General features: G+C 36.6%; 1 long non-coding RNA gene across 1 annotated transcript; it reads right to left on the bottom strand.

The window, feature by feature from the left end:
- Positions 1 to 4,906: 4,906 nt before the first annotated feature.
- LOC306665976 lies at positions 4,907 to 17,439 on the bottom strand. The gene is made up of 4 exons (XR_013765154.1): positions 17,223 to 17,439; positions 15,307 to 15,359; positions 6,088 to 6,201; positions 4,907 to 5,386 (listed from the first exon to the last, which is right to left on the bottom strand). It is a non-coding gene; the product is annotated as an uncharacterized lncRNA (long non-coding RNA).
- Positions 17,440 to 17,477: the final 38 nt, after the last annotated feature.

Below are 17,477 nucleotides of genomic sequence, written 5' to 3'. Positions count from 1 at the left end.
ACACAGTAGAGAGAGGTCAGACTTCTGGTGCTATAATCAAATGTACTGAGGTGTATTTTCCATACAATAGTATACTTTGAGTTTTGACAATTGAATAAATGTGGGCAAAACATGATCACAATGTCCTACTTTTTTGCCACCCTTAGAGTTCTCTCATATCTCCTTGCTATCGATCCCTCCTCAGTCACTATCCCTAAGCAACTGCAGATCTGCTTCCTGTCACTATAGGTATGCAATACTTTTTCTAGAATTTCCTATGTGTGGACTCATGTAGTGTACAGTCTTTTGTATCTGGCATATTCAGTGGTGAAATGCTTGAAACATTCTCTCTGAGATTGGGAATGAGGTGGAGATAGATGCCCACAATCAATCTTCAATTCAACACCATGCTGAAGGATTTAGTCAGTGAAGTAGAGCAAGAAAATAAAATATGTGGTAAGAGATACTGGGAAAGAAGAAATAAAACTGAAATGACTTGCAGATTATTTGGTCATACATTTTTAAAAGAACATATGAAAATATGAGAATATGAGTGTCTTAAGTTTTCAGAATATAAAACCAATATACAGCCAAACACAGTGGCACACTCCTGCAACTTAGAAGTTGAGGCAGGAGGATCTCAAGTTGGAGGCCAGCCTTGACAATTTAGCAAGACCCTGTATCAGAATAAAAAGTTAAAAAGTCTTGGGGTGTAGCTCACTGTTAGAAGGCTCCTAGGTTTAATTCCTGGTAAGGCAAAACAAAATTACATACAAAATTATATTTCTGTACATTAACCACAAAATTAGAAAACTAAAATTCAAAATGGCTACACTTACTATGGCAAATAAAATGAAGCACCCAAAAATAAATCTAACAAATAGGTACAAGAATTACTGGAGAAAATTATGTAACTTTACTAAAATATATTAAATAATATTTCATTAGAATTGTTACTTTTTATTACAAAAAATGAATTTTAAAGACTCAGAATTATAGAAATATAAATGATCACAAATTGACCTGAATATTCATCAATCAAAATACAAGACCCAACAGATATTGTAGTAAAACTTGGTGAGTTAATTTGAATATTCATTCATAGAGCAAAGATTCAAAACTACTCCAAAATACTTTGGATGAAGATGAATAAGGCAAGAAAAATTACTCTGCCAGATAAAAATCAACTGCAATTGATTCAAAATAGTACAGTCATAGGAATAGAAAAGAAGTGATACTAATGCAATATAACAGAAAACTCAGAAGGGCACTAGACACATACAAACACTAGGATACACAGCCAAAGGTGCCATAACAATTCATCAGAGGAAAATTGTAATAAATTGCATAGGATGATGTGAATGAAATGAACTTAGTGGATCAGAAGAGCAAAAGGGTAGATAAGCAAACATACAGCAAAATGGAAGGCATAAATCTTACCATATCACTAATTACACTAAGTATCAATGGATTAAACATCTCAATTAAAAGGTAGAGATTGAAGACTGGGCTGGGACTCCAATGTATGGAGCTTGCCTGGCACATGCAAGGCTCTAGGTTCAAATTCTAGCACAGCAATAAAAATTTTTTTAAAAAATTAAAAAAAAAACAAACCATGGTGTGGTGGCACATGCTTGTTATTCCAGCAGCCCAGGAGGTTGAGGCAGGAAGACTAAAAGTTCAAAGCCAGCCTCAACAACTTAGCAAGGCCCTAAGCAACTTAACAAGACCCGGTCTCAAAATAAAAATAAAAAAGGGCTGGGGAGGTGGCTCAGTGTTTAAGTGCCCCTGGGTTCAATCTCTGGTGCATAAAAAAAAAAAAGGAAGGTAAAGATTTGGAAGGAAAAAGTATACTAAAAAACATAATCACAACTATATGCTGATTGAAGATTCAAAGAAATGAATAGGCTAAAGATAAAAACATAAATAAGATAAACCATGCAAAAAACATCCAAAGGAGAGCTGGAATGGCTAAACCAATAAGAGACAAAGCAAACTTTCAGACAAGAACTGTTACTAGAGACAGAGACATAACAATAAAAGGATCAATCTATCAAGAAGATAGAAGTATTATAAGCATGTAGGCAACTAACAGTAAAACCTAGAAATACATGAAGAAAAAACAAAATTGAAGGGAAAATTGCACATTTCAACAGTAATAGTTGGAGACTTCAATAGCCAACTTGCAATACTAGATAGACCAACTAGACAGATCAACAAGAAAACAGAAGTCTTGATCAACACTGTATACCAACTAGACCTAACAGACCTCTACAAAGTACCCCACCCAAAGATTAGACATTTTTCTTCAGTGCACATGAAACATTCTGCAGGAGAGACCCATAAAACAAATCTCAGTAAAACTAAAGAGAAAAATAATACAAATAATACTCTTTTACTATGCTGGAATGAGATTAGAAATCCAGCAATCGCTTATTTTTTCAGTTACTGGAGGTTGGGACTCCCAAGATACAAATGAAGTCTAGGTGTCCTCATATGTCAGAAGGGAAGAACCACAACAGAGACAGAACTCCTACATCAGGTCCTTTCACATGGACACTAATCCACTCTGGAGGCCACAGTCCTGTACACTAATCACTTCCTGTGTACTCCATCACTTACTCCTGTTCCACTGTGGACTAAATTTCCAGTTTGGGAAGTTTGTGAAGGGAAAGAACACTCATACCAGAGAAACTAGCATTAGTGTCACCAACCTTGTTCCAACATACAGGGATGTCAACAAGCAGCCATTGTTAAGCCAATGAATCCAGGACTCCAAATCCACTAGAGCTTCTGTGCAGGGCCAAGAGTGAGTCACCCCTGCTCCTGGCCACAAATGAACTTCCATCCTGCTTTCAGCCCAATCACCTACTTGACTATAGCTGTAAGGCTCCAGGTGCACACAGTGGGGCTTGGCATTCATATCCCTCCTATAGCCAACCTCAGTGCAAGCAACACCTACCTGAAGATAGAAACTGTGGGGGTCCTCTCTGCCACATCCAGCGTGCAGGAGAAAAGGGTTAACCGCCAGAGGACGACATTGGCGGTTTTTCTATCTATTACCCAAAAAACTTATCTACTCAAGTGAACACACAAGAGCCAACACTCTTTTTATGACTGAGGGGGCGTGACGGGCACAGCCGTACCAGCTCTGGCCTCTTACAACAACAACTCGCCCAACTCTCAATTATTTATAATACATAGGTAAAGGGGGCAAAGACCGGAGAAGCTTCTTCTGTGATGGACAGGATATAGTGGAGTTAAGGGAGCCATCCTCTTAGGGGAAAATTCTAGAAGGAGACAGGGAACCACTCCATTGCAGCGCCACATGCTTCCCGGCAGTTCCTAAAAGCCAGACCTCTGCATCCCATGGCTCAACCTACTCTGATTCTGCTAAATAAGGACAGCTTCCCGCAAGGAACCATAAGTACTTCTTTGTTGTTTTGTTTATGGTGGTACTGGGAATTGATCCGAATGTGTTCTACCACTGAGGTATATCCCTAGTCCATTTGTGAAATGTGGGACAGAGTCTTGCTGAATTGCCCAGGCTGGTCTCAAACTTGGAATTCTCATACAGCAGCCTCCACAGTCATAGGAATTATAGTCATGCACCACCTTGCCTGGTTCCTAGAGTCAGAAGCTGGACCAAACTCAAAGAATGGGTTTCTGCATAATGAATAGGATTAACTGGGAATTTAGATTATGATTGGAACAAATAAGATCTAAATCCACCACAGGGTTCCACATGACCCTGGACGTCCCAGCTGAGAAACAGAAGGAACCTTGAACTCAGCATTCAGAATCCAATCCCTGGGCTTCTATTTTAGCAGCAGCAGCTACAGAGCAGTTGCCAGGACTGCCAAAATCATGGTCTGAGGACACAAAGGCCGAGAACTCCTCTGACAAGAAAAAATATAATTCCAACATTACCTCCCTGGTTACCTAGCTGGGATCATGCCTTTCAGTAAGCAGGGTGCTGCTTCACCCAAAACGTGAGTTAAGCTAGTTACAACCACCATTCTCATGTGAGCATTAAGAAATCAGATTTGGGGCCTCCTTAGAGAAGGAAGTGAAAATCTGTTTCCACATGAAAGTTAGGAACTTTTTCCCTCAATACAACAAAAGAACCAAATGAGTTCTGATAATGTGCAGGAAAAGCCCATGTCAAGAGAGTTGCACAGGTGGGAAACTGATACCAATCTGCACGGTTTTAAATTAAAACACAATTCTGCTATGGTTTGAGTGTTTTGTCCCCCCAGGGTTCATGTACCAGAAGCTTGTCTCTAGTGTGGAGATGCCAAAAGGGCGAGACTAGTGGGAGATGCTTAGGTTATTAGCAGTATGACCTCAGAAGGGTTCAAGGTGGCTGTATTGGAAGCTTGACTTAGTTCAAGAGGGAATTTTTTAAGATAGCAAGTCTGACCTTTCAATCACTTTTATTAACTTCCTAAGTGATCTGTTGTTCCTGCACACCCTCCAGCCATTTTGCAGCCATTCACTATGAGCCTTCACCAGAGTGAAGCTCATTGTGGTTACATGCCCCTGAACCTCCAGAACTGGAAGCTAACTAAATATCTTTTCATTATAATGATAACCTGCCTCAGGTGTTTCCTTATAGTAATAGGAAATGGTCTAATCCATCACTGAAATGAGCTTCTCATCATTCTAACAATTCCTGTTATAAAAAGGCCAGATCACCATGCAGATTTTACCAGACCATGAAATAGCCTTCCCTGATCTATATTCACAAGGCTCAATCCAAGCACCAAACAGCTGGGATCAAAACCAGCTGTTGCCCAAAAGCCAAGATAATAACAATCAAGGAATATGACTTGTAAGTAAATAATAGAAACAAAACACATGAACACTGTCAAAAGGCAGACTTATTTTTCTTCCTTTCATCCTTAATTTATGCTTTCTTAGCTAAGTGAAATAATTAAACAAAACATACCAAAAACATTAGTCAACACATGCATAATGCTGAAATTGAGACAAAATTTATTTACCAAACAACATTTTATTTCACCAATTAACAGTCAACGTAGACCATTATTCCCTGGGGCAAATCATCTTTAAGAAGAGACAATGGTTTTGGCACAACAAAAGGAAAAGTATTTTCCATACTAAATACAAAAGACCCCAAGAGAGAAAGTCAAGAAATGTAACTTTTGTCCTGGTGATTTCAGAAGATGGATGATACTTGAGTGTACTCTGAAGATCTGACTGAACTTCTCAGTGAGAGGAGCAGATGGCCTTGGAACGCGCATACAAACACTGCATGGTGGAAGAGAATTACATTCTTCTGTAATTGCTTGAGGCTTCTGCATCCAAAGACTAGAGGACAGGAAACCTCAGTAGCACTTCTTGAGAAACTGACCCCAAGAGTTCAGAGAGCTTATACCCCAGGCTGAAAAGCATACAGAGAGCACAAAACATATAACTTTTTGGAACATTTACAAACTTTTACCTTCTGTAAAAAATAAATTTAAATAGAATTTCAAATAAAAATCTCTGAGTTATCACATATTCTGAGAAGCAATACTACCTTTGTTAATTGTAGTAGCCGCATAAAATTTTTCAATTGGTTTATGCTTGAGTATAATGTGTAAATCCAGTCACACAAAAATTAAGGGATGGACCACAGTGTTTTTTTGGATTAAGAACAGAACAGCCCCTTCTACCACCCAGTGCCCCGCCCCCCAGCACTACTTCATCCCCAAGAAAGGCCCAGAAGGCTCAGTGCTACCAGTCAGGTCTCAAATACCAGAACATTTTCCACCCTTACCACACCTTAATACCTGGCAGGTGCTTTACAATTCATTATCTCCTCTCCTTGTCATAAACCCCAGGACTGAGGGAATTTTCAGATTAAGAATTTGCTCATATTCACAAAGCAAACAAGCATTTGAGCTGGGATTGCAACCTTCCCTCTGACTCCACTGCACAAATATTTACTGATGATACCAGCCCGAGCTTACTGCTGCACTTGCAAAATTCTCTGAAACCAACCTAATAAATAACCAAACAATACATTTTGTAGTAGTCATTTGCTATTTCCAAGGACACCACTGGATTCCAGGTAAATGACTATGATCATTTCCTGCTCACCTTTCAGCACCTCCTGGACTTCAACAGAAATGATGTCGTTCAAGCAATTCTGGACTGTGGAATCTTTTGCTTCTTATCTTACCACTTGTATGGCATCCTGAACTTGTAGATTTCCTGCAGAGAGTACAGAAAGATCTTCTGTACTCTGCTAGATAACATCAGTATCACTACTCCCACCTCCAGGTTAGCAATAGCAATTCCTATCAACTCTTTCCCCAGCTGTCTTTGCTTCATCTAAAAGCAGATTAGGAATTCACTAGTTCCTCTCAACACTTCAATCATTTATAGCTATTTACAATAAAAATGTACTCTCCTTATTAAGGATATCATGATTTGTTGCTTTAGCCACTCTTAAAATATATTTAGTGCTAAAAGATAAATTAAACTGTTAGAATAATGTTCACCATGATAATTCATGTAGAAAGACTGGTTTTAAAACACTACGAATCGGAGCAAAAACTAAAAATCAGACCCAAAAGTATTTGGTGTGCCTTAAAAAGAAATGCACTTAATTAGTGAAGCTACTCTGGAAAGCAGTGTGGAGATTCCTTAGAAAACTTGGAATGGAACCAACATTTGACCCAGCTATCCCACTCCTTGGCCTATACCCAAAGGACTTAAAATCAGCATACTACAGAGATGCAGCCACATCAATGTTCATAGCTCCTTGATTCACAATAGCTAGATTGTGGAACCAACCTAGATGCCCTTCAATTGATGAATGGATAAAAAAAAAACTATGGTATATATACACAATGGAATATTACTCAGCCATAAAGAAGAATACAATTATGGCATTTGCAGGCAAATGGATGAAGTTGGAGAATATCATGCTAAGTGAGATAAGTCAATCCCAAGAAACCAAAGGATGAATGATCTCTCTGATAAGTGGATGATGATACATAATGGGGGGTGGAAGGGAGGAAATAATGGAGGAAGGATGGATTGTATAGAGGAAAAAGAGGGGTGGGAGAGGTGAGGGGAAGGAAAAATAACAGAATGAGACAAACATCATTACCCTATGTACATGTATGATTACACAAATGGTATGACTCTACTTCATGTACAACGTGAAAAACAAGTTGTACCCCATTTGTTTACAATGAATCAAAATGAATTATTAAAAAAAAGAAATGCACTTGTGTATTTCAATGACTTTATTTAAGGGTCAGCACTTTACACAGATAGTGGCTTAGTGACCACAAAGGAGGACAGCAATAGATATGAATTTCGCTCTCCATGATGCCATTTCCTGGCATGTAGGGAAAGAGCACATTCCATAGAAATGCTACGAGATGGTAATACCAGACTTGTATCTGTTTTGTCTGCTGATTTTTTTAAACTTAGAAAGGTATATGTTTCCCAGTGCAAACCATTGGTCTCATAAAATACTAACCCTTTCGTTAAGCTCATTTTTCTAATTTGAATTTGTTTGTGCTCACTGGTTTCAGGTAAGGATCCTAAAGGCATAACAAATACTGATGGTGATATCAGAAGACAGAGGAGAAAAGGGTACTTCCCGCCTTTCCATCAGGGACCCAACACCTAAGCTAATCTGCAGGTAACAAGTGATTAATGTAAATGTATTTAGATCCTTCCACACTTCTCAAATTCTCTCTGACAATTTTCTGGATTACAGACTGGGTTCTAAGAGATGGCCCACACCATACAGTGTGGTAGATTACTCTTAACTCTGAGAAGTCCTTCTTCATTGAAAGTTGCATGAACAGCCCCCTAAAAATTGCAAGTTCTCAAGACCATCTCAAAAGCAACTATGTTCAGATTCTGATCCTAAATTTTTAATAAGATCCCCAAGTGATTCTGTCAAAGCAGAGCACTGAACTTCTTATAAATAATACCACAGTGTTACACTCAATCTGACACTACAGAGACAGTGCTTGATATCTCAAAGAACACTGTAAAAATACCCTCCCCAAAGTAAATCTTTATTCATTTGATTTAGATACTGAATTGCCTTTTTCAAAATTATTAGAAATCCCTAATCTTTCAGATCAGAATAATTCTACTTGTGTCTACTTTGATATTGGGGCTTACTACTCACTAGCCAAGTAATTCTATAATTTAAACAAGAAAAACTTTCCCTTGTACCAATTTAATGAAAATTGTGTCACAACATAGATATGTTTTTAAAAGTCTCACTTCTTTCCATGTGCATTAAATAAAAATACTTAACATTTTACATTTTATTAGTGATATAAGATCAAGTGTGTGTCATCCTCATAGGCTCCTGCTTGTTGTTTTTGTTGTTTGTTTGCTTTGTTTGGTACTAGGGCTTGAACCCAGGGGTGATGTACAACTGAGCTACATCCCAAGTCTTTCTCATCAGGTTGCTGAGAGCTGACCTCAAACTGTATTTATATCATCTTTAGAACTATTTGGTTTACATAAATCATGCTCCCAACATTCATGTTGTTGCAGTTATTAGTATTTTAAATTGCATAGTTGACATCTGCTTTTTACATTAATCTGGCTCATGGTTATTTATTATTTTTGCTGTTTTTGTCTGTTGACAGCCACCATTCCTGTTTTTGTGGTAATTAGTGATGTAGATATCATAGTTAGCACTGGATATTTATTTTTATGTTTAACATTGTTTGCTTCAGTTGCTGCTATTGTTTCCCACTTCTCTGTGAGGTGCTGTAATCTACAGAAACACTACAAGTTCACAAGGTCAATGTTCTTATGCTACATTAAACCCAGCCAAAAGACAGTGCATCCTGATGCTCCACACCCAAATTAACCACACTCAAATTTCAGCAATACTTTAATAGAAAGAATAGGAAGAGATAAAAATCTCAAACTAATGACCAAGCTCCAAGAAAAAACATCTGGGAATCCCTCAGGTTCCACTCACAGTGGAAGTTTCACACTTACTGAAACTATGAGCGATCTCAATCTAGATCACATAGGACACTTTGGCAAGTGATGGCTGTGATCTAAAAAACTAACAAAATGCCCACACATTGGGCTGGGGATGTAACTCAGTTGACAGAGTGCTTACCTAGCATGCACAGTTCAATCATCAGCACCACCAAAAAAGAGAAAGATAAACCCATCCCAACAGATGCATAAAACCCAACACAGGAATACAAAAAATATGAAAAAACAAGGTAATACCATGACTTCATAATTCACCAGCAACTAACTTCACAGATACTGGAGTGGATGAAATATCAGATAAATAATTCAAAACAATGTATTCTAGGACAACACACACACACATCAGAAAAAAATAAATAAACCTGAAGGACATAAGGAAGTAAGTACAGGGTATGAATGAGAAACTCAATAAGGAGATAGGGATTTTGAAAAAGAACTAAATGGACAAAAGAATGAAACAGATCTTGGAAATGAAAAGCAATAAATCAAACAAAATGTTCAGGTGAAAAACCCTCTTGATAAAGTAAAATATGCTTCAAACAGAATTTCAGAGCTGGAAGACAAAGAAGTCAGCCTTGAACATTCAGACAGTATTAAAGAAAAGCAGTAACCATCACCAGAATATACAAGAACTCTGGGACAGCATTAAGAGAACGAATGTAAGAATCATTGAAATTAAAGAGTAATTTAGTCACTTTTTGTGCTGCTGTGGCCAAAAGAATTGACAAGAACAATACAGAAGAGGGTAAGTTTATTTTGGTTCATGGTTTCAGAGGTTCAGTCCATGCTTGGCCTACTCCATAGCTCTGGACCCAAGGTGAGGCACAGCATCATGGTGGAAGGGCATGGAGGAGGAAAGCAGCACAGGACATGGCATCAGGAAGCAGAGAGAGCTCCATTCCCCAATGGCAAAATTTAAACCAAAGGCACAGCCCAGTGACCTACTTTCTCCAGCCACACCCCACCTGCCTACAGTTACATAGCAGGTAACCCTTATCTGTGGATTAAACCACTGATTAGGTTCATACCACTTATAATCTGGTCATTTCACCTCTGAAAATTCTTGTGTTTTCTCACATATGTGCTTTTGGAGACAACATATCTAAACCATAATAAACAGCATTGTTAAATGCAAGCTAATGGCATAGATAACCTCTTAAGGGAAATAACAGAAATTTTCTAAACCTTAAGGATGACATCCAGTTATAAGAAGAATGCAGAACTGCAAGTAGACAAGTTCAAAAAAAGAGCATCTCTATGACACATTATAATTAAAATGCCTATTTTAGTCAGATTTTTCACTGCTATGACTAAAAGATCTGACCAGAGGGGGAAGAGTTTATTTGGGGACTCACAGTTTCAGAAGTCTCAGACCATAGACAGTAGGCCTTGGGGTACAAAAATGAGGCAGAACAATATGACAAAGTGAAAATGACAATATGACAAAGAACAATATGACAAAGTAGTGGGAAGCAGTTCACATGATGATCAGAAGGCATAGAGATCTTCACTTGCCAAATAGAAATATGTACCCCAAAGCCACACCCCCAGAGACCCACCTCCTCCAGCCACATTCCACCTGCTTCCAGTTAACAATCAGTTAATCCCATCAGGGGATTAATTCACTGATTGAATTAAGGCTTTCACAACTCCATCCTTTCCTCTCTGAACCCTCTCACATTGTCTCACACAGTGAGTTTTTGGGAGATATCTCACATCTAAACCTTAATGATACCTAACATACAAAATAAGGATAGAATTTTAAAATCCTCAAGAGAAAAACATCAGGTCATATTTGGAGGCAAGTCAATCATAATTATTTATGATTTTTCAGCCAAATCCTAAAATCCAGGTGGGTTTAGAATGATATGTTCCAAGCTCTGAAAGAAAATAACTTCAATCATGATTGCTATATTCAATAAAGATATCTTTCATAATCAAAGAGAAATAAAAGCCTTCCAAGATAAGCAGAAACTAAAAGAATTCATACCTACTAAGCCAGCACTACAGAAAATACTTAAAGAAATACTTTATATAAGAAATCAAAACAAATCCCTGAGCTCACAAATAAACAAATCTCATTTGAAGAGTAGTTAAGCAAACAAGAAACAGGAACAAATTGAACATTAGAAATAAATCAAAATGGCAGGATTTAATGAACATTTCTGTGTAATAACATTGAATGTAAATGGTCTCAACTTTTCAATTTAAAGACATAGGTTATCCAGGCATGGTGGCACATACCTGTAATCCCAGTAACTCAAGAGGATTGTGAGTTCAAAGTCAGCCTGGGCAACTTAGTGAGGCCCTAAGGAACTTAGTAAGACTCTGTCTCTAAATAAAATATAAAAAGAGCTGGAGATATAGCTCAGTAGTTGAATTTTCCTGGGCTCAATCCCTGGTATCAAAAAAAAAAAAAAAAAATACATAAGTTGGCTGAATGTATTACAAAACAAGACCCAACTATATAATTTTTGCAGAAGTTGAATCTTAAAGGCAAAGACAACTACAAGATAAAGGATGGAAACTAATATACCATGCAAATGAAGCATGGTATTTTTTTCTTCAGGAAAAGCAGGAGTAACTTCTCTTATATCTGACAAAGCAAATATCAAGCCAAAATTAACCGGAAGAGACAAAGAAGGTCACTTCATACCAGTAAAGGGTAATCAACAAGAAGATACAACAATAGTAAATACATAAACCCCAAACATTGGCATATTAATAGCATAAAGCACATACTATTCAAAGACTCAGATAGATCCCAGTACAATAATACAGAGTAAGGTAAACATACCTCTCTCACCAATAGATAGGTTATACAGAAAATAATTCAGTAAAGACTCTTTGGACCTGAAAAAATGTTACAAATAAAATGAACTTAACAGATATCTACAGAATATTTTATCCAACAAAAGCCAAAGAAACTTTCTTATCCATGGCTCATGAAATCTTTTCCAAAATAACCATAGTTCAGTTCACTAAGCAACTCTTTAAAAAATCCAAAAAAGTGATATGATTGCTTGCATCATATCTGATTTTAATAGAATGAAATTAGAAAATAATATTTTAAAAAACTACAGAAACTATATAAACACATTGAGACTGAAAAACACACTTTGAATGACAAATGGATGATAGAAGAAATCAGGAGAGAAATTCAGAAATTCTTAGAATCAAACAAGAATAGTGGTATAAAATACCAGAACCTCTAGCACATTATGAAGGCAGTTCTAAGAGAAAATTTTGTAGCTTATGAGTATATAAGAAAATCAGAAAGATCCTAAATAAATACCAAATGATGTATCTTAAGGCTCTTGAAAAAGGGAGGAAATAATTAAGATCAGAGGTGAACTCAATGAACTGGAGAAGAAAAAAGTACAAAGAATCAATGAAACAAAGAGTTGATTCTTTAAAAAAATAAACAAGATTGATAAACCATTAGCTAAACTAATCAAAAGAAAGAGAAGACACAAATTAATAAAATTAGGCATGAAAAAGGAGATACCACCACAGATATCACAGAAATCCAGTGCATAATTAGAACCGATTTTGAAAATGTATACTCCAATAAATTGGAAAATATAGAAGAAATTATTACATTTCTAGAAAAATATGACCTGCTAAAAAGGAAACCTAAACAGACCAATAACTAGTATGAGACAAAAGCAGTAATACAAAGCTTCCAAAAAGAAAAAAAAAAAGCTCAAGACCAGATGAATTCTCAGGTGAATTCTACCAGATCTTTAAAAAACTAATACCAATATACCTCAAATTATTTCATGAAATAGAAAGGGAAGAATACTTTCAAATTCATTCTATGAAGTTAGGATCACCCTCATACCAAAACCAGGTAAGGATATGTCAAAGGAAGAAAACTATAGATCAATATCCCTGATGAAGTTAAATGCAAAAAATCCTTAATGAATTATCAGCAAATCATATTCAACAACATATTGTACATCATGACCAAGTTGGTTTTATCCCAAGGATGAAAGCATAGTTTAACTACTCAAATCAATAAGTGTAATTCACCACATAAAGAGAATTAAGGACAAAATCACAGAGTCATCTCAGATGCAATAAAGCTACAGACAAAATTCAGCATTCATTCATGACAAAAACACTGAAGAAACCATCAACATCATAAAGGATATATACAACAAACCCAAAGTCAAACATCCTAGTGAATTAGAAAAACTTGCTTTTCCTTTAAAATCTGGAACAAGAAAAGGATATTCACTCTCACCACTCCTATTTAATACAGTACTAGAAATTCTAGTCATAACAATCAGAAAAGTGAAAGAAATAAAAGGGATTAAAATAGGTAAAGAAGGAGTCAAATTATCACTGTTTGCAGATGATATGATCCTATACTGGAAAGATCTAAGAAGTGCCTGTAGATTGTTAGAGCTAATAAATTCAGTAAACTACCAGTTTACAAATCAACACACAAAACAATAGCTTCTCCATACACCAACAATGACTCTGCTAAGAAAGAAATCAGGAAAATAATCCCATTCACAATAGTCTCAAAAAACAAAACAAAAACCTAGAAATAAATCTAATCAAGGAGGTAAAAGACCTCTACAATGAAAACTATAGAGCACTGAAGAAAGAAATTGAAGAAGATACAAGAAGAAAGATCTTCCATGTTTATGAATAGGCAGAGTTGATATTGTAAAATGGCCATACTACCAAAAATCAATATATAGATTCCAGACCATCTCCATCAAAATACCAATGACATTCTTCACAGAACTGGAAAAACAGACCTAAAATTCATTTGAAAGAATAAAAGACTCAGAACAGCCAAAGCACTTCAAGCCAAAAAAGCAATGCTGGAGGTATCACAATACCTGACCTTCAAATTATACTACAGAGCTATAGTAACAAAAGCTGCATGGTACTGTCATAAGAAATATATAAAAATGCACACACACCAATGGTACAGAATAGAAAACACAAAGACAAATCTGCACAGATATAGTCTTCTGGTCCTTGACAAAGGTGCCAAAAACACACTGGAAAAAAAGACAATCTTTTCTACAAATGGTGCTGGGAAAACTGTTTATCCATATGTAGAATGAGACTAGATCCTGATCTCTCACCCTGTGTCAAAGACAACTGAAAATGGATCAAAGACCCAGGAATCAGACCAGAAATTATGTAACTCCTAAAAGAAAATATACAGCCTACACTCCAACATATAGGAACAGGCAAAGACTTTCTCAATAAGACCCCTAAAGCTCAGGAAATAATGTCAAGAGTTAATAAATGGGATGGCATCAAATGAAAACTCTTCTGCACGTCTAAGGAAACAAGATTGTGAAAAGAGAATCTAAAAAATGGGAGAAAATCTTTGCCAGTTATTGTTCTAACAGAGTATTAGTATCTGGAATATGTGAAGAAATCAAAGAACTTAAGGCCATTTAAAAAGTGAGCAAATGAATTATGTAGACACTTCTCAAAAGAAATACAAATGACCAGCAAATACATAAGATAATGAAAGTCAAAACTACACTGAGATTTCATCTCACACCAGTCAGAATGACAGTCATCAAGAATGCAAACAATAATAAATGCTGCAGAGGACGTGGAGTAAAAGGAACATTTTACATTGATTGGTGGGATTGTAAATTAGTATAATCACTATTGAAATCAGTATGGAGTTTCCTCAAAAAACTAGGAATGGAACCAATGTATTTATCCTAAAGAATTAAAGACAGAAGAGTATGATGAAACATGGATAGCCATGTTTACGGCAGCCCCATTTACAAGAGTCAGACTAAGGGACCAGCTTACATGTCTGTCAATGAATGAATGGATAAAGAAAATGTGGTATATATGTACTATGAAGTTTTATTCAGTCATAAAGAAGAATGAAATTATGTCATTTGCAGGAAAATGAATGGAACTTGAGAACATTGTTAAGTGAAGTAAGTCAAACTCAGAATATCATGGGTCAAATGTTTTCTCTAATGTGGAAGATAGGGAGGAAAAAGGAAATGAAAGTTGGGTATAGTGAGACATCACATGAAAATCAAAGGGAGATCAATAGAGCAGAGGAAAGGAATCAAGGGAAGTGAGGACGGGAGGGAAGGGGGAAATGCTGGAGAATAATATTGGCCAAATTATATTGTTATATAGTATAAATGTAAGAATATGAAACAATGAATTCCACCATTATGTACAACGATAATGCACCAATAAAAATATGGAGGAATAAAAGTTATGTTTATGCAGTAGAATACACAGTCTACCTAAGGAAGGATCAAAAGAGTTAAACTCATATAATGTCTGGATCTTGATAATTACCATGTGTACTGCTTTTCAAAAAGGTTCACTCTGGTCACCTTGGATCCATTCACCTATAAAAGAACAACCAACATCAATTAGAAAAAGTGCCATGAAATTTAAATTAAATAAATCAATTTGTGAAAGGACACGAAGTGAAGTTCTAGGGAGGGCCTTGACAACCTCTCTAAGGTTCAAATATGACTACTCAAGGGTTTTGGCTTGCCTTCTAACATGTATTCTAGGGCAAAGTTTTCCAAATGTAAATTATTTGCCTTATCACTATCATGATTATCACCACAGCCATATGCTAGTTGAAATATAATTCCCTTGATAGTTCTTTAAATCTAAAAGAACCATACAGAGAACACTGCTATAACTTGCTATATGGAGAAGGAAGTATATTTTTTTTCTTAGGAAGAAATTAACTGATTATTTTTAAAATTTAAACTTTAATATGTATTGCTAATTATAATGACAATTTATTAGAAAAGCAGTAGAAATACTACTAGTTTGGAATGAATTCTGAATAATTCAAACTAACCCATAATTAAGACAATTACACATCTAATATTTTTTAACTTCTATCACACTCTCATTTGAAATCTGAAATTACAATTTTGAGTCACTTTTTCATCTGCCTCCTTTGCTTATTTCAGCTCTCTATCCACCTCTACACTCATTACACCCCTACTGGTAATGGGCAAATATATGAAAGAAGATTCAGTGAGCACAATTATGAATTACAGAATTTAGAAAACAGGCTAAACATCAAAGCTTCATTATATATTTTTTAAAAATTGTTCTACTATGAAAAGCTGAACTACCTCTCCTTAGGCCACACTGCCTTGTACTCAACAGGTGCTCTGCAAGTATTTGCTTCTACAAAATAAAGAATATCAAACCCATCAATTTAAAAAAAAATGCTCTGAAATTGAATGAACTGGTATAGCCATCTTATTTGAAGAGCTTGAAGTCAAAAGAAACCTCAAGTCACTCTACTCTTAACCCAAAGTCCTCACAGGCTTCCCAGTATATACTTTAGTGGATACTCCTCAAATTCTAATGTACACACGAGTTACTAGGGAATCTGCTGAGTACAGGTTCTGATATTACAGGTCCAGAATGGGGCTGAGATTTCTGCACTGTAACCAGCTCAGCTGATTTTGATACTCCTGGTCTCCTGGTTCCCAGAAAACATTGAGTAACAAAGCTATAGAAAATAGATGATCAAGGATATACAAGGGGTGAGCCCAGTCTAAGGCCTGCTTGTCCTGGCCACCCCCACCTCTGGATAGCTATTCCCCATCTATTACATTCTTGATGCTGTTCACATGAAGAAACAACCCTTCTTCCATGGTTCTGGGGATTTCAGTCATCACCTTCTTTACAAAAATCCAAACTAGACCCACAATACTATGAGGTTTGGAGGGTGGGTTTAAATCAACATGAACTTGCCCACCCAAATGCAGAGTGATGTTTGAGTACAAGGTATTCAACATTTATTATTCATTTTAACTGACTTTACCTTCATGAAGAACTCTTTTAGTTGCTGTGTACATGTGAAAAGTCAAGAAGTTGTAGTCAGTGATATCCTACAGAACCACAGCCTGCAGTGGTATGTTGTTTCACCACTTAGAATAAAAGGCCTATAGGGGGAAGGAAAGTGCTTATTTGCTCATTATCCTGCCATTCTTCACTTGTAAAGATAACATCACACAAGTAATGGCACAAATCAACCCACAAATCAAAAATACTGTAACACCCACCTCCACTACAACACACAATGACAAGTTGAACAAATACAGAATTATCATAAGGAGTCAATTCAGTATTGTGACTCTCACTGACGGTCTAATGCATAAAAATGATATTGAATGAGACTCTTCACTTTGAATGCACCCCATTCTGCCTGGGAAGACTTCACGGGGTGTTACCTCAGGGCAGCAACCATACTCTCATCCTTCAGGCTGATCCTCTCATCCTCCCCACTCTTCAGGAGCACAGGGGACAATGGGAGAAATCACAGAAAAAGAGAGCGAGAAAGAGAGAGGGCAAGCACACAGCCCTTGATCTTATCTGAGTAGAAGATTCCTTGGTGAGTGCTTCTCCCAGCCCCACCTGTGGAGATACAAGAGTTTGAAGACTCAGACAATGAAGAACAATCTTTTCATTAGGGTTGCTCACCACGT

The sequence above is a fragment of the Sciurus vulgaris genome, assembly GCF_902686455.1.
Source record: "Sciurus vulgaris genome assembly, chromosome: 7".
Taxonomy (NCBI): domain Eukaryota; kingdom Metazoa; phylum Chordata; class Mammalia; order Rodentia; family Sciuridae; genus Sciurus; species Sciurus vulgaris.
The sequence above is the reverse complement of the archived record's forward strand: the minus strand, read 5'-3'. Positions and strand labels throughout refer to the sequence as shown.